The sequence below is a fragment of the Bos taurus genome, chromosome 16, assembly GCF_002263795.3.
Source record: "Bos taurus isolate L1 Dominette 01449 registration number 42190680 breed Hereford chromosome 16, ARS-UCD2.0, whole genome shotgun sequence".
NCBI lineage: Eukaryota > Metazoa > Chordata > Mammalia > Artiodactyla > Bovidae > Bos > Bos taurus.
In genome coordinates, this window is record NC_037343.1 from 2123606 (window position 1) to 2142279 (window position 18674).

Genomic DNA, 18674 nt, shown 5'->3' on the forward strand with positions numbered 1-18674 from the left:
TTATACCACCTTTAAAGAAAAACCTGTGTGTCTTATTGTTTTTTCTATCTCAATCCCTAACACTGCAGCAGACAAATAGTGGATATTCAACAAATGTCTATGGAATGAACAACAAAAAGAAGTTGGAAGGCAAGTAAGAAACTGAGAAGAAAGATAGGAAAAGCCAAATTAACCACTTTATCAGAATCCCTGAGGAGCTGTGGAAATGCAGATTCCGAGGCCACCCCAGATCCTCTGACTCAGACAGAATCCTTGGAGGCAGGGCTTGGGAACTGGCCTTTTAAACTAATTTCCTTGGGTGATTCTTACAGATTCTAAAGTCTCAAACCACTGACCAAAGAGACTCTTGTTCTAATACTGGAGAAGTTCTGTTATTTCAGAATCTGACCCAGGGTCAAGAACTTTAGTGGAGTTAATGTCTAAGATAGTATAATTATAACATCAACTTTGATCGCAGTAATAACTACAGAAGAAAAGCCTATAGCAAACGTGGAAACAGTAACACCAACAAGAAAACCACTGGCTGCCTGCACTCCTGCAAAGGCACTTTGTAACACAAGGAAGGCACTGCACTCTGGGCTCGGTGGGAGCCCTGATTAACAAGTGGTCTCATCTCAGCCAAGTACTCTCCATCTCTGCAGAGCTTGCCTCCCATCTGAAACAGGAGCGGGTTGCATTCAAGCTTCCTTTCAGCTCTAATGTTCTGTGAGCGGCTATCTTGAGAAAGGGAAAACCCATCATGGGTGGGTAACAGTTCACATGCTGTGCTTCTAGGCTTGCTATATTATCAGGAGATTTCTATCCTGGCAAAAGATACCTGTCGTAGAAGCAGGCCAAAACAGCGTCAGCAGAGTCACTCTGTTATAATGAGATTAAGCCAGAGCCATTTTGGTTGATGAAATTAATGTAACAGTGCTAATATATTACTGAGAGCAGCAGAGCCTCCCTCTCTAAAGAACGCCAGGTGTATTGTGGGCACCTTCTTCCCCTTGACCACAGCCCTGTAAAAGTGCCAGAGAGGGGCTGCCATCTGAGGAGCCCTGAGTGCCGGTCGGGGGACTGCAGGGACGGTAGGAGAGGGTCTCCTGGGTGGTTGGCACCTAGCCCACGTCTTCCTGTAGGAAAGGTGGGGGTGGGCACAAGGAAGAAGGGACCCTCCGCGGGCTCTGTCAGTCACCAGAGCTGGAAGGGAAGACCTGCGCGCTGGGCACCAGCTCCAGCCGTTCTCCTCGGGGACCCCGTTCTGCCGGCGGCCAGGGGAGAGGGCAAAGCCGGCACCTGGCCCGCCTCTCCAGGGCGGGGACGGAGCCTCTGCTGGACCTTGACCCACTGGGGAAAGGCGGGAGCCACATTCAAACAGGCACAGTGATAAACTTATTAGTCATGCGGGTTGTTCCAGCCACCCCTCCCACCACCCGGCCTCTCCGGCTGGTCCCCAGCCCTGCTGCCTTTCAAGTTGGACAACTTGGAAAGGAAAGAGAGAGGGGGAGACAAAATGACAGAGGCTCACATACTTGATGAAGAAGACTCTCCCACCGCGGTCAACTCCGTAGGTCCACCGGCCGGGCAAGTCCAGCCAGTCAATCTCATCGGCCATCTCGGAGTCCCGCAGCCCCTCCGGCTCTCTGAGCACCGGGGCGTCGGGGTGGGAGGCGGGCGGGGGGCCTACGGCGAGCCCCCCACTCCTGCTCCTCCTCGAGGCGGCGACGGGCGCGGGGGTCCAGGCGGTCCTCCGGGTTCCCTGGCCCGGGGCTCCGGCCTCTCGCTGGAGGCAGCTGGCCGCCAGCCGGCGGCAAGGAGCGGAAGACTTAACCCCGGCGGGGCCGGGCGAGCCCGGCCGCAGACGCGCGCCGCCCCCGGAGTCTGCGCTCCGCTCCCGCCGTCTCCTTAACTTAATGACGGGCAATTAGCGCGGAGGGGCTCCGCCGCCCCGCTCGCGCGGGCGGCCCGCGGGCAGCGCCCAGGGCTCGGGCCCGTCTGCTCGCCGCGGCCGGGCAGCCGGCGGGGCCGAGCGGGCGAGCGCGCGAGCCGGAGGACGCTCCCCGGAGGGCGCCGGGCGCCGAGCGCGAGCGAGGGCGCTGCCGCCCGGCTCCCGGCCCGCACGCGGCCGCCCGCCCGGCGAGCGGAGGGCGGGGCCCCGCGCCGCCCCGAGGGCCGCTCCCGGCCGGCGGGGTCCGCCGCGGCCCGCGGGCCCCCGAGTCCTGACTCCCGGCGCGGGGGGCACCCGTTTGGCAGACAGAGATGGGAATCCCGAACCGCAGGGACACGTCCAGCCTCTGACCCGAAAGGGGGAAGTGATCTGGTTCTGCTCGGCGGGAGGTTAGCAGAGGAACAAAGGTCAGATGCAGGGAAGGCTGGCACGGCTGTGAGTAGCAAGGCGCCCCTTCTCGCTAGAATGTCAACCTCATGAGTCAAGCTAGTCCTTACTTACCTGTCTTTCTGAGTACTTCCTCTAAGAAGCCTGCCATGAATAAGGAAGAATCAGAGTGAGACCTTCAGATGCACTCAGAAAGCAACAGCTTTTGTATACCTAATTTGTGCAGAAAAGGGAAGGAAAGAAAAAAAAAAAAAGAAAGAAAGAAAGGAGGGAATGTGTTCCATGTACGGAACATAGATTGCAAGCATTCAGTACTAGTATATCAAAATGGTATTGCTGGAGCCCACAGTTCTGTGGTCCAAGGGGTTGCAAAGAGCCCTATGGTGACTGAGCGACTGAACTGACAGTTCTGCTGTCTCTGGTTTGCATCAAAGTTGGACTCCAGTCAGCTTTCCCAGCTTACTCAGGACCTGCCCTTGAGGCTTCCACTAGGTAAACACTGTCCTAATCCATGTGTCAGACCAAAGGGAATAGATACCTGTCTTTAGAGGAAGCAATGTGTCGCTTGGCAGTTGGCAAGTATCTGTTGAATGAGCAAGTTTATTGTAAGCATTCTAAGGGACATGATGCCTGTTCTACCCAGGTGATTCCTACTCATCCCTTTGGTATCAACCCGTGTGTTGCCTACTCCAGAAAGCCATTCTTGATTCCACTCTAGGCAGATTTATATGTGTATCCTCCATGTGTCATGTAACTTTATTAATAACCCTGTAGTGGAGCTTATCTGGAGAAGGAAATGGCAACCCACTACAGTCCATTGGGTCACAAAGAGTCGGACATGACTGAGCATACATACAGTGGAGCTTAGCACACTATAATGCAATCCTTGGTTTACTGATCTGTCTCCTTCAGAGCAGGGGCTCCATTTGGTTCATCTTTATAGCCCCAGCACCTACCTGGGACACACAATTTATATTTGATGAATGACTGGTACTATCCTAACTAGAAATGGCTCTTAACTCTAACCACAATCCTGCACTTTTGGGCCCTATTTAGGGGCCAGATAAATATAACCACCTGCAACATCCGGGTGTATGTGGGGAGAGCTTTCTGGAAAAAACAACAACCAGTGAGCCTTCTCAGGAATCCTAAAGGCTCAACCTAGGTGTAATGTGTGTACATAGATACTGAAGCCACTGCTGCTGCTGCTGTGTCTGACTCTGTGTGACCCCATAGACGGCAGCCCACCAGGCTCCCCCGTCCCTGGGATTCTCCAGGCAAGAACACTGGAGTGGGTTGCCATTTCCTTCTCCAATGCATGAAAGTGAAAAGTGAAAGTGAAGTCGCTCAGTCGTGTCCAACCCTCAGCGACCCCATGGACTGCAGCCTACCAGGCTCCTCCGTCCATGGGATTTTCCAGGCAGGAGTACTGGAGTGGGGTGCCATTGCCTTCTCCACTGAAGCCACAATATGCCTCAAAGAATATCTCATCCTAGCCTCTTGACTTAAATATAGGAAGCAGAAGAGCAAAGAAGTGAAGAGAAAGTTCATGTCACTGAGCAAGGCTCTGCCCAATGTCCAGGCCAGAACTCTTTCCATTGCATGATTCTACCTCCAACACTGGAAATTCACTCTGCCAACAAACAGGCTGATTCTTGGTGCCAGTTTGGGTCCATTCTCCAGAAGCAAAAAGGAGCAAAAACCTATAATACCCAACTCTTTTCTGCCTTTTCAGATCCTACATGTTTTTAGTAAAGAAAGCTGCATTTGACAGTAAAGGAGAGCTGCATCTGAGAATCACAGGTGAGGAGGCATGCCCCTCTGTAGCTCCTGAATTGACATGTCTGGGAGTGTCAAGGGGTCAGACTTCACCGGTCCCCCATCCCCAACCTGTGAAACACCTGTTAAGGCCCATCCCGCTGGTAAAGCCCAGAGCCACCTGCCCACCCCTATGATATCAGATGATCCGAACCACCAGGACTGCTGCCAAGATGCCTCCAGGGAAAATACCAGCAACCAGAGCACTCCCTGTCCAACCTGAGCAACCGGTTAAGTGCGGCTTCTTGGGCTGAAGGTGGGTGGAAATAGGGAACAGTATGACATGCTTTTGAAAACATGTATCACACCACTGTCTTCTCGGAGGAGCAGGGGCTCCTGAGGGTTTCTTCAAAAGATTTTTGTCTTGTTTATCTCTAATCTAGCCTGGGGTTCCTTGGGACATTTATCTAGACCAAAAACAAAAAAGAGCAAGTGGTTGAGATTTTGAATGTTTTTTACTCTTTTGGAATAAGAAATCAGGTTTGAAAATACTTTCTCACTGTGGTGTATTCTTGCCAGTGACTCTTTACATTCTAGTTCTTGTTTATTAATTATGATCAGGATTGATACTGCTAAGCAAAGAAACTTTCTTTAGCAAAGAAACTAAAGACAATTCAGAAAGAGTAGAAAACTCAAATAAAAATAGGTATTGGCTCAACAATTACCTGGAAGAAGGCAGGAGAGGGATATGCTGAAATGAAAACCTTACCTGCTTTGCAATTAAGTCAGAAATTTAGCTGTTTGTTTTTTCCTTACAGCAAATTTTATCTCTTTAAAAGCAACAAATCATGTGGATAAAATATATCAGTGATATTTAGAAATGATTCTGATTCTCTCATATATTTTGAGAGCTTAAGTCCGTCACTTGAATGTTATCATGCTTCTGGCATGGTTCCAGCGGTAGGCTGAAAAACAGATCCCCAGAAACTGTCCGTGTCAAATCCCTGGAGCGCATGAATGTGACCTTACTTGGATGGAATTAGGATAAGGATCTGGAGATGAGGAGATTATCCCGGATTATTCAGGGTGGGCCCTAAATTCAATGACACATGTCCTTATAGGAGAAGAGCAGGAGGAGACTTGAGACAGACGGAGAGCAGGAAGCAATGTGACCACAGAGGCAGAGGCTGGAGGGAAGCCACCACAAAGCAAGGGATGGTGACAGTCACCAGAACCTGGAAGAGACGAAGAAGGAATTCTTCCCCCGAGCCTGCAGAGGGAGTGTGGCCCTAACACTTCAAATTTCAGTCTTCTGGAATCCAGAACTGTGAGAAAGTAAATTTTTTTTTTGTTTTAAGCCAGCCAATTTGAGGTAATTTGCTATAGCATCTTGGTAAATTCACACAGTACCTATAAGAAAATAATAAGTTATTGAGGACCGACATAAATGTCTGTTATTTTTACTTGTCCAATATCCAACCTCCTGTCTCCTGTTAATAGCCCTTGGAGCTTTCCTTTGACGTCTAGCTTTTTGCCGCTGTCAGTCCATGTGGGTTGAGTGGGCTGCCCCCACACTCACCCCAGCTCCATCGGTTCAGGAAGGACACATGGCTCAGACCAGACCAGTGAGACTCAGTTTTAAGAAGATCCTAGAGCTCCTGGGCAGAGAAGGCAATGGCACCCCACTCCAGTACTCTTGCCTGGAAAATCCCATGGATGGAGTCACTAGAGTCGGACATGACTGAGTGACTTCACTTTCACTTCTCAGTTTCATGCATTGGAGAAGGCAATGGCACCCCACTCCAGTACTCTTGCCTGGAGAATCCCAGAGACGGGGGAGCCTGGTGGGCTGCCGTCTATGGGGTCGCACAGAGTCGGACACGACTGAAGTGACTTAGCAGCAGCAGCAACAGAGCTCTTGGGAAGAAGCCCTTTCTCTCTTGGATTCCAAGCGGGCAGGTGTCACTCTGGTGCTGCTGGGGTCTTTCTGAGGGGAAGCTGGCTGAGACCGAGTCCAGTCCAGGAGAAAGTGGAGTCAGAAGATACAGACACGCTGCGTCCTTGTATCCCAGAGCCCCAGGACCAGCCTGCCAGGAGAGGCCCTATCACTGGGATTTCTACTTGTAGGTGCCCAGAAACACCCTTATTTGCTCCAGCCAGTTTCTGCCCCTGACAACTGAAAAAGTCCTAGCCAGGACAAAGGTCAAAGTGTCCTGTGGCCCTTCTGCTTTGTTGTAACCAATGTTTCTTTGAGAAAGTCAATGAGATAACCACCTGCACTTCTAGTGACTTGAGAATGTGAACTCTTCCAATAAAACTGCAATTTTAGATCAAGGAAAGGTCTTTTGTGACCATCTGGTCAAAGTCTATAATTTCCCTCTTAAGGGTACTAGAGAACTCAGGAGAAGTACCCAGAGTTGTGGCAATTCCTCGGGAGAGTTGGGACCACAACTCAGGTCTCCTGAGAACCCGATCAGTAGAAAGCTATATTTAAAGGCATTTGCTTTATCATTTAAACGTATCTGGCCAAGAGACTCACAGTTATAATTATAACTGATTCCTCTGCTCTGCTAAAGAAGACCCACAACAGTAGTTTTTGTTGAGTGCTGGTGTTTGATAGCTCTGCCGCAGGCTAGGTCACTAGCCACTGTTAATTATTTTACAGGAACTAGGAAGCAAAGGAAAAGAAATCAAGGCCCTCTCTGCTGGGATGATTAATAGATATACGATTGTGTAAACATGCAAGAGCCCAAACCAGTTGCTTGATAGAAGTGGTGATTCGATAAAGGTTTTAGAGAGGTGGGGTTTTTAGTGTTTATATTGTCCGTTCCTTTGCCTGATCTCGGATCGTGTGGCTCTCAGCGGCTGTGGTGTGCAGGCCAGTAGCTGCAGCATGTAGGCCTGTGGGCCCCGCCGCTCCTGGCATGTGGAATCCGTGTTCCCCACCCAGGGATTATACCCTTGTCCCCGGCATTGTGAAGCAGATCCTTAACTTCTGGACCACCAGGGAAATCTTGAGAGTGGCATGTTTTGTTATAAAAAAAACTGTTGAACTGATGCTGGTAACCAGAGGATTGTGGAATCCTGAAATTTCTCTAAAGCCAGTTGACCTGAATTACATTTGTTCCACAGATATTTGCCGAGTACCTTCTGTGACCCCAATATTCTTCTAGGTACAGAGGATCCAAGAGTGAATAAAACAGAAAAGTCCTTGCTCACATAGAATTTACATTTAATAAATACACAGTCTTGGAGGACAATGAGTCTATGGAGAAAAGTGGAAAGAGTAAAGGAGAGGAGGGTAGTGGATGCTGCTATCTTATATTCCATAGATTTCATATAGGGTTGGCAGCAAAGGCCTCATTAAGCAGAAGGACATTTGGACAAAGACTTGAAGGAAGAGAGAGCAAACCATGTGACCCTGGGGAAACATTTTCCAAGTAGAGGAAACAACAAGTGCACAGGCCCTGAGGCACGAATATCCTTGGAATGTCTGTGAAATAATGAGGCCAGCATGGCTGAAGCGGAATAAACGAGGCAAAGGAGATGAGGACCAGTGGGCTGGGGGCCAGTGCGAGAAGCTAGATCATTCCAGGATACGGGAAGAAGATCAGCTATTATTCTAAATGAGATGGGGAACTACTGGAGGTTTGAGTGTAGGAGACATCATCATTATGATTTACTGACTCTCTTAGAGGATCATTCTAGCGGGTATTCGAAATAGAGCAGTAACAGATTCCAGTTATGAGGCTACTGCAATAATCCAAGCAAGACACCATGCTGGTTTGGTTCGTTGTGTTGGTGGATAGAAGCAGTGAGAAACCGTCAGATTCCGAGTATCTTTTAAAGGTAGAATTGCTAGAAATTGCTTACAGATTGTAACTGGACTGTGAGAGAAAGAGAATGCACGCACGATCTGCCCTCTCCTTTTCTTTGTGAATGATGAGAATGCTCTCAAGGCTCACTTCCAAGGTTTCCTCCTACCTGACTACGAGGGATTTGGCCTGAGCACCAGAAAGGACAGAGTTGCCACTGACTGAGATGGGAGTTGGCTGCAGAAAGAGCAGGCATGTCAGGGAGAGGGGGAAACCACTTCAGCTCTGAGCATGCCATGCTGGAGATGCCTGAGATACCCCGGCAGAGATGCCAAGGAGATGTCGGCACGTATGAGATTAGCGTCTGGGCCAGGAGTAGGGAGATTTGGTATTTTTCAGTGGTTAGATGGTATTAATACCATGAAGCAAGTTGAGATCACAAAGAAAATGTGTGTGAGTAGGGAGGAGGCAGAGATCAAGGGCTGAGAACCAGGACACACTACTTTTTAGAGGTCGTGTTAATGAGAGGGAACCTGAACAAAAGACTCAGTCACAAGTGGCTAATGAAGCAGGAGGCAAACAAGAGAGAACCGTCCTGAAAGTGAGCCTTGAGTGCGTTCACGTCACTCTTGAGGAGGAGGAGTGTGCAAACGTTGCGTGTGTTCCAGAAGGGCTGAGGTTAGGCTGGGTTCTGTCTGAGCAGGAAGAGACTTGTACTCCTGGGTGAGAGCGTGGAGAGACCGCTCAGGTTATTTTGTGGTTGGTCTGAGAAGAGCCCTGGAAGATGATCGTTTTCGCTAATGAGCCCTTGCTCAGCACGGAGAGGAGCGCCTGAAACGTGCTTCCTTCAGGCCGCGTCTCTGTCCCTGTGCTGGCTTCTCCTGGGAAGGAGGCCAGCCCGAGATGGCTGTCTGACTTCTCCTCCAGGACTGTGTCCTGGCGCAGAGACCAGGCGCTGGCAGCTCCCCAGAGCCACAGCATGGAGGGCGGGTGGGGCAGGGCTGAGAGAACAGTCTATCATCACAGGCAGATACGGGCAGGCGGGGCCTGGAGCCACTGCTTGCATTTCCTCTCTGGGTTTCTTCTTGAATCTTTAAGCACTGACTTTAAAGTCTGACCTGGGGTTTTTCTAGAAAATGGCAGCTAGTGCTGACTTTGGCGTTTCCTGGAACTATCACAGCACTTTGGTTCAGTTTAGTTCAATAAACTTACAAGGCACCATTATGCCTGTATCTCTGAAACCATTCCAGCCTTCAACCAACCAGTTCCTTCTCCTGTCTCTGTCACTCACCAACCTGCTGGTCAGGCTTCTACGCTGGCTTCTGGCTCACCATCATCCTCCCCATTCCTGTCTCCCTTTCACTTTGGGGAATTTCAGTGCTGATGTGAAGAAACTATTCAATGTCCTAACCTCGCAACACCTTAATCTCTGCAGTTCCAGGGACATTCACCTCCACTCCAGTAAGTTACTCACACCCAAGGCCATTCCTTGGACTTTCTCACGACTCAGATATACTCCTATCTGGAAGACAAAATGTCTAATATCCCATGTTCTGACCACAGTTTCGGTTCTTTTAATGTCCTCTTTACTTTCTTCCCTTTACACATGTTCCTTGCCTTCCTACAGTACCTGTGTGCTCAGTCGCTTCAGTCGTGTCCGACTCTTTGCAACCCCATGGTCAGTACCTTTAGCCTCTTGACTTTCCTCCTAATCTATCGCTTATTTCACTTCCTGCAGCGCTCTACTCAAACGCTTGGCCTGTGACTTTATCCGCTCACTAACCAAGATTCTAGTCCATGTGTTCTCAGCTGTTACCCTACTGAAAACTCCACTTGGAATTTATCTGCTTTTTCTGCTCCAATGCCTAGAAAAATATCCTACCAAGCCATTGTAGGGATTAAATAAATCGATACCCCTGTCATTCACACTCTCCAGTCTCCCACAGGCCTCCTTCTGTGTCTGTAGTCACTCTCAGCAGCAGACCATCATCATTCCAAGAGAAAATAAAGGCCATAAGGAAAGCACCACTTTAACCTAGAACACCTTCACTGCAGCCTCCCCATGCCTATTGTTACAACATTGTCTATACACGTTCACTGCAGTCTCCCCATGCCTATTGTTACATTGTCTATACACCTTCACTACAGCCTCCCCATGCCTATTGTTACATTGCCTATACACCTTCACTACAGCCTCCCCATGCCTATTGTTACAACAGTCTATACACCTTCACTGCAGCCTCCCCATGCCTATTGTTACAACATTGTCTATACACGTTCACTGCAGTCTCCCCATGCCTATTGTTACAACAGTCTATATTTCTACCCATCTGTCTCTCTTGCTTCCTATCCGCAGCTACATTTTCATGTTCTCATTCTTCCCGGTTCCTCACCAGACTCCTCTGTCCCCGGGATTCTCCAGCCAAGAGTACTGGAGCAGGTTGCCATTTTCTCCTCCCGGGGGATCTTCCTGACCCAGCAACTGAACCCTTGTCCCTTATGTCTCCTGCATTACCAGGCGGGTTCTTTACCACTAGTGCCCCCGGGGAAGCCCTTCAGAAATCTTACTCAAATCAACTATCTCTTCTTCCCTACAGTTTCAAGCTTTTCCCTGAAGTTCAAGAATTCTGCCTTAAAAAAAAAAAAAAAAGCCCCATGCCAACCCCCCACCCCAATTACCTTATCACCACTTTCTCCTTCCTTTGACTTCAAGTTTCTTAAAGGAATGCCCTATGTCCTTGGCGTGTCTAATCTCTTATTTCCGGTTACTCACAATCTGGTTTCTGTTCCCTTGTCTCCTTGAAAATGGTTAGAATTCTTCTGACAAAAATAAGCATTCATTTCCAGGTTGCCAAATCCAGCAGATCATCTTCTGTCTCACCTTAGGTGACCCTCCTGGTGACAGTTCTTCCTTCTCTCCTTCCTGCAATGGGTGCCCCGTCTGTTTCACCCTCTACAGCCCAGCCATCCTGAAACCCCTACAGCTGATTATCCTTCGTGCCTGTGGCCCCCTTGGCCGGAGGAATCCTTCTCTCTTTTCTTCTTCAATTCTCCTTGAAATCACAGCCCAGGAAGACGCCCTCTGCACTGGCCATGTGCCCCACGTTTGCCGCTGTTACAGTACTCATCGTGTGTGAGAGCTCACTTTCCTATTTCCCTGGACTGAAACTCCTTGGGAACAGGAACTCTCTTTTAAACCTACTTGTTTGTCCAGGATTTGACACAGTTGGCCACCACAACCTGCCTGGAGCTTTTTTTTCCCCCAGGCCTTCATGACACCACATTTCCCTGGTTTATCTCCCACTTCACTGGCTATTGCTTCTTAAACTCTTGGATTACAACTTCTCTGTTTAACCTCAAAATGTTGGAGTATTCCAACTCCACCAAACTCCACCCTGGCCTGTTTCTGCAGTCTGCATACTCTCTACCTACTCTCTCTAGGCAATCTCCTCTACCATTTTTTTGTTTTAATGTTTAGTTACTTACTGGCACCGCAACTGGGTTTAGTTGCCGCACGTGGGGTCTTTCGTTGTGGTGTGTAGGCTTAGCTGCCTGCAGCGTGTATGATCTTAGTTCCCCGACCTCCCAACTAGGTATCACACCCGTGTCCCCTGCATTCCCAGACAGATTCTTAACCCCTGGAGCACCAGGCAAGTCCGTCCTCCATTGTTTTAAATCTCATCCACATGCTGCTGGTTCCCAAGTTTCTGTTTGAGTCTGACGTCTCCCCTGGGCTTCAGATGCACAGATCCAACTGCCTACTCCTTGTGGGTAGGACACAGTGGAGGCATGGACCAGGCGGCAGTGTAGGTGGAAAGGGGGTATATCTGGAGGCAGGGAGATCCAATTGATTGTGAGAAATGGAAATCTAGGGTGACTTTTGGGTTAGGATGACCAACAATCTCTGTTTTGCCGGAGGCGGAGGGGTTTCCTGGGGCGTGGAGTTATCAGAGCTAAAACCAGGACAAAAGTGAAAGTGTCAGTCGCTCAGTCGTGTCCAACTCTTTATGACCCCAGGGACTGTGGCCCGCCAGGCTCCTCTGTCCATGGGATTCTCCAGGCAAGAGTACTGGAGTGGGTAACCGTTCCCTTCACCAAGAGATCTTTCCCAACCCAGGGTCCCAGGCAAATCAGGACAGTTGGTCATACTACTCCTAGGTTTGAGGGGCCAAGAAATGGGGTGATTGTTAATTGGACCATATTCTGAGATAATGAGGACTCAGGGAAAACTAATTGAAAGATGTATTAAGTTTGAGATGCTTATTAAACATCATCTTCATCCTTGTCGCCAAGCATAGTAGAGCTGGCCCATTGTAATTTCTCCTCCTCCTTCATCTGATCAGTCACTGAGTCCTGTCAACCGTAATACCTTCATTGCTCCCCAGCTCCCCTCTCCAGTCTAGCCATCTCTCTGGTTGAGCTCACTGCTTCATACCTATACTTGTACAAGAACATCCTACTTGATCTCTCTTCTGGCTTCTGCTCAGTTCAGTCCAACCACCAAATGATCCAAGAGCCATTCCAAAAGAATCAGTCTGACCATGTCACTCCCTGGCTGGCTTGATACTTTATGTAGAAGGAAACAGACCAAACTGCTTAGCATGGCTTTCAAAGTACTCTATCATTCAGACCCTACGTAACAAACCTGTCCTCCATCCCATAGAACCTAACCCAGTTTGACCAGCTTATTCGAAATTTCTCCAACATGCTCTCTATATTCTTCCATTTCTACCTTTTCTCTAAACCCATTTTTTTCTACTTGAAGTGTCTTTTACCTCCCTATCCTTTAACTTCCCTCTTCCTCCAACATTCACCTGATCACTTATTTTTCAAACTCCAACCCATTTACTGAGAGAATGAGTGAAGCATCACAGTTAAAAGTATGGATGCTAGAACCAATCAGGGCTTAACTCTCAGTTCTCTGCCATTCCCTAGCTGTGTAACCTTGGGTAGGTTACTATGTGTCAGGTCCCTCATCCGTAAACCAGGAGATATATACACATATCACATAATATACACTAGTTGGTATTATTATGTGTCAAATATGGTACTAAGAACTTTTCATACATTATCTAATTTAGTCTTCCCAACTTCTCTGAGAGGTATTATTATTATTCAGATTTTAGGTATGACCCCTTAATATTCAAGGGCACACAGCTGGTGGAAATGGAAAACTGGAATTCAAGCCCAAGTCTGTCTGGATCAATGCCTAGGTTTCCTTCACAGCACTAGAAAGAGCCCAGGGAAGGAAAGCAGAGAGGTCTGATCCTTTAAACTGCCGCTTAGATGGAACAGGCAGCGAAGACTGTGTGCTCTGGAAGGAGGACAGAGAAACACAGAATCAGGAGGAAGTAACATCAGGATCAGAGTCAAAGGGAGGTGATGAGCCAGTATATAACCCCTCAGGTGAAAAGAAAGAACTGTACGTTACACAGTTATGTGTAATGATCTTAATAGCAATATCAGGTTATGATCTTAATAGCAACATCAGGCTACATTCCCAAAAGCAATGTCAGGATTGTTGCTGGGAAAAGGCAAACTGAAACTGTTAACTTGAGGAGACAAGTGCTGTGTGTAACATTTTAACCCCAAGGAACCTAGCACAAAATCAGAGACTCAGAGTTTAGGAGCTGGACAAGACAATGGAGTGACATCTTCAAAGTACTGAAAGAAAAAAAAATTAACCTAGAATTCTTTGGCTAGTGAAAATATCATTCAAAAATAAAGGGTTAGCCCGCACTCTGGAGCCCGCGAGCCAGAACTACTGAGGCTGCAAGCCACATCTACTGGAGCCTGAGCGCTCTCTAGAGCCTGCGCTCTAGAACGAGAAGCAACCACAATGAGGAGCCTAAGCCCTGCAGCTAGAGCAAGCCCACACACAGCGATGCGGACCTTGCTGTTGTTGTTGTCCAGTCGCTCAGTCATGTCCGACTCTTTGCGACCCCATGAACTGCAGCACGCCAGGCTTCCCTGTCCTGCACCAACTCCCAGAGCTTGCTCAAACTCATGTCCATTGAGTCCGTGATGCCATCCAACCATCTCATCCTCTGTCATCCCCTGCTCCTCCTGTCTTCAGTCTTTTCCAGCATTAGAGTCTTTTCCAAGGAGTCAGCTTGTCACATCTGGTGGCCAAAGTATTGGAGCTTCAGTATCAGTCTTTCCAATGAATATTCAGACTGATTTCCTTTAGGATGGACTGGTTGGATCTCCTTGCAATCCAAGGGACTCACAAGAATCTTCTAAAACACCACAGTTCAAAAGCATCAATTCTTTGACACTCAGACTTCTTTATAGTCAGTCCAACTCTCACATCCATACATGACCACTGGAAAAACCATAGCCTTGACTAGACGGACCTTTGTTGGCAAAGTAATGTCTCTGTTTTTAATACACTGTCTAGGTTTGTCATAGTTTTTCTTCCAAGGAGCAAGCATCTTTTAATTTCGTGGCTGCAGTCACCATCCACAGTGATTTTGGAGCCCAAGAAAACAAAGTCTGTTACTGTTTCCATTGTTTCCCCATCTATGTGCCAGGAAGTGATGGGACTGGATGCCATGATCTTCATTTTCTGAATGTTGAGCTTTAAGGCAACTCTTTCACTCTCCTCTTTCACTTCATCAAGAGCTCTTTAGTTCCTCTTCGCTTTCTGCCATAAGGATGGTGTCATCTGCATATGTGAGGTTATTGATATTTCTCCCAGCAGTCTTGATTTCAGTTTGTGCTTCATCCAGCCCAGCATTTCACATAAGGCACTCTGCATATAAGTTAAATAAGCAGGGTGACAATATACAGCCTTGACATACTCCTTTCCCAATTTGGAACCAGTCTGCTGTTTCATGTCCAGTTCTAACTGTTGCTTCTTGACCTGCATACAGATTTCTCAGGAGGCAGGTATGGCAGTTTGGTATGCCTATCTCTTTTAAGAATTTTCCAGTTTCTTGTGATCCACACAAAGGCTTTAGCGTAGTCAATAAAGTCTCTGTGTGTACACACATGAAATGGTATAATATTATTTAAAGATCTACTGTGATGAGTTAACCTATATATTTAAACATTACAATAGCCACAAAAATGAAATCAGATAAAGAGGTATAGCTGATACGTCAATAGTGTAGATAAAATCACACACAAAAAAATACTCAATCCAAAAGAAGGTAAGAAAAGAGAGAAAAAAATGAAATCAGATGGAACATAAAGAAAACAAAGAGCAAGACAGTAAATTTAAATTCAACTCTATTGACAATTACATTAAATATAAGTGGTCTAAATACTCCCAATTAAAAGGCAGACATCATCATATTGGTTTTAAAAATACAACTGTACGGACTTTCCTGGTGGTGCAGTGGATAGGAATCCACCTGTTAATGCAGGGCACATGTGTTCAATTCCTGGTGTAGGAAGATTCCACATTCCGTGGAACAACTAAGCCCAGGCACCACAACTACTGAAGCTGTGTGCTGCAACGATGAAGCCCACACCCCCAGAGCCTGCGCTCCACGGCAAGAGAAGCCACTGCAGTGAGAGGCCTGAGCTCCAAAATGAAGAGTAGCCCCTCGCTCACCATAGCTAGAGAAAACCTCCACACAGCAACAAGTACCCCCCAATTTTTTTTTTTTTTTTTAAAGAAAGCAACTATAACAGGCTTCCCCAGTGGCTCAGCAGTAAAAAATCCATCTGACATGCAGGAGAAGTGGTTTCAATTCCTGGGTTGGGAAGATCCCCTGGAGAAGGAAATGGCAACCCACTCCTGTATTCTTGCCTAGGAAATCCCGTGCGCAATGGAGCCTGGCGGGCTGCAGTCCCTAGAGGTCACAAAGAGTTGGACACAACTGAGCAACTAAACAACAAAAAGCCGCTGTATGTTGTCTACAGGAAACCTGCTTTAAATATGAGGACTACACAGTCCATGGAATTCTCCAGGCCAGAACACTGGAATGCTGAGAAGCTGTTGCCTTCTCCAGGAAATCTTCCCAACCCATGGGTCAAACCCAGGTCTCCCGCAGCTCATGTGGGTTCTTTACCAGCTGAGCCACTAGGGAAGCCCAAATACAAGGACAGGTGGGGTTGGAAATAAAACTATGGTCAAACTTACAGCTATGGCAGTGTGACAAGACTGTCAATCCTCTCCACCAAAAGCAAACACCAAACTGGACAAACCATCAAAAAGAAATATCTCAGGGCTCTGGAAATGAACCAAAGGTGCCTCCCCCAATATAAGGAGTATTTATTCTTGAATAACTGCTAGAGCTTTGGGTATAAAGTAATAAAGAAAGTGGGTTTCTCAACCTCAGAACATGACATTTGGGACTGGATAAATCCTTGTTGTGAGGGAGGATTCATTTTGATATTTGGCGAAACTAATACAATTTGTAAAGTTTAAAAATAAAATAAAATTTTTTAAAAATTGAAATACTAATGAGTAATAAGTACCCTGATTGTTTATTCAAATTAGTTTTCACATGTTATATTTTTATTAAAAACATGATCATTAAGAGTCTTGAGTATTCACAAAAGGGAGGGGGTATATGTATACCTATGGCTGATTCATGTTGAGGTTTGATAGAAAACAAAAAGTCTGTAAAGCAATTATCCTTCAATAAAAAGTTAATTAAAAAAAAGAAAATATCTAGAACTGTATGAAAATGAAATTACAACATGTGAGCACATTTGAGAAGCGGCTAGAGCAGTGCTTATAGGGAAATTTATAGCATTGGGTAGTTACATTAGAAGAAAAGAAAGGTTTTGAAACAGTGCTTCAAGTTCCACCTTAAGAAATTTGAAAAAGACAATTAAACCCAAAGAATGTGAAAGAAGGAAGTAGATTACAAATCAGAAATCAGTGGACTAGAACACAAAACAGAGCAAAGTACAATGGAAAAAATCAACGAAACCAAATGCTGCTTCTTTTGAAAGATTGATAAAATTGACAAACCTCTTGACAGATTAAAAAGAAAGAGAAGAGGAAAGATATAAATCACCAACACTGGGAATGACAGAGAGGACATCACCTAGCCTACTAACCATTAAACATATGAAACGTTGGTGATAGAAAAACTTTAAAGCCCCAATAAATGGAGAAATGTACTCTGTTTTTGGATCAGAAGACAATATTGCTAAGGTGTCAATGTTCTAAAGTCAATCTATAAGGTCAATGCAATCCCATTTAATACCTTAGTTAAGTTTTTTTTTTGGTAAGAATAAGCTGCTTATAAGATAAAAGAGAAATGCAAAGGACCTACAAGAGCCAAAACTATGTTGAAAAAGAACAAAGTGATTTCAAGACTTATTATAAAGTTAACAGTAAAGTTAACAGTAATCAAGACAGTATAGCATTTATGTAAGGACAGAGATACAAACCACTGAAACAGAAATTGAAATAGTATATAATCAGTTGATTTTTTTTTTTTTTTGCCCATACATACAGCATATGGGGAGCTGGGGAGGAATCTTAGTTCCCTGACCAGGGATGGAACCCTTGCCCCTTGCATTGGAAGCATGGCATCTTAACCACTGGACTGCAAGGGAAATCCTAATATAGTCAATTGATTTTTAACAAAGATGCCAATGTTACTTTTCAACAATTTATTATCTGTGTGTAAAAATATCAATCTCACGACCTTACTTCATATCATATACAAAAATTAACTCAGGGACTTCCCGAAGTGGTCCAGTCCCTGAGACTCTGAGCTCCCAATGCCGGGGGCCTGGGTTCAATCCCTGGTCATGGAACTAAGATCCCACATGCCACAGGGCAACCAACCCCTGTGCCGCAGCTAGAGAAGCACGCAGTGAAGAGCCTGTGCCACAGTGCAAACCTGGAACAGCCAAATAACAAATTAATTAAGCCCATTTGAAAACAAACAAACACACAAAAAGTTAACTAAAAATGGATCACTGACTTAAATGTCAAAATTAAAACCATAAAATGTCCAGAAAAAGAAATAGGAAAAAATATTTATGACTTTGCATTAGAGAAAGAGTTATGAGGTAGGGCAATAAAAAAAGCACAGACCATAGAATAAAAATCGATAAATTGGACTTCAGCAACATTAAAAATTTTGCTCTTCAAATAACATTAAGAAAATGAAAAAGCAAGCTACTGACTAGGAGAAAATATTTTCTATATACACACACACAACTTGGTTTAAAAAATGGACAAAAGATTTGAACATATGCTTTGCCATATCATTAAACATCAAGGAAAAAAAATTTACACTAAAATAAGATGTCACTACAAACCCACTAGAGTAGCTAAACTTAAAAAGATTTATAATGTAAAGTGTTGGCAAGGGTGTGAAACAACTGGATCTCTCATACTGGCTGCCAAGTGGAACAGCTACTTTGGAAAACTGGGAGTTTTCTTATAAAATTTTATATATATATATATATATATAGTTATCATTTTATCCAGCATATCATTCTTAAATCTATCCAAAAGGAATGAAAATGTACATCTACAGAAACACTTATATGAAAATGTTCATAGCAACTTTAATCACAATAGCCATAAACTAAACAAACCAACCATCTGTCAAATAGTGAATGAATAAGTAAATGGTGATATACTCATACAAGGGAATACTGCTCAGCAACAAAAAAGAACGGACTGCTGACATACTAAACAGCACAGATGAATCTCAAAGCATCGCACTGGTAAAAGAAGCCAAACACAAAAGGGTACATACTGTATATATGACACCATTCTTAAAAATTCTAGAAAAGGTGAAACAATGATAAAAAGCACAGCAATGACTGCCGAAAGCTGGAGGTTGGAGAGGCGGCTG

At 45.9% G+C, this 18674-nt stretch overlaps 1 non-coding gene across 3 annotated transcripts; it reads left to right on the top strand.

Moving 5' to 3' along the window:
* Window positions 1-765: 765 nt before the first annotated feature.
* LOC101907913 (uncharacterized) lies at window positions 766-15522 on the top strand. 3 transcript variants are annotated; one of them, XR_009490800.1, is made up of 4 exons: window positions 766-1549; window positions 4053-4120; window positions 4227-4391; window positions 5197-15522. It is a non-coding gene; the product is annotated as an uncharacterized protein (transcript). The 3 variants fall into 3 exon arrangements; XR_009490802.1 differs by lacking the exon at window positions 766-1549 and adding an exon at window positions 2147-2365; XR_009490801.1 differs by lacking the exon at window positions 766-1549 and adding an exon at window positions 2148-2337.
* Window positions 15523-18674: the final 3152 nt, after the last annotated feature.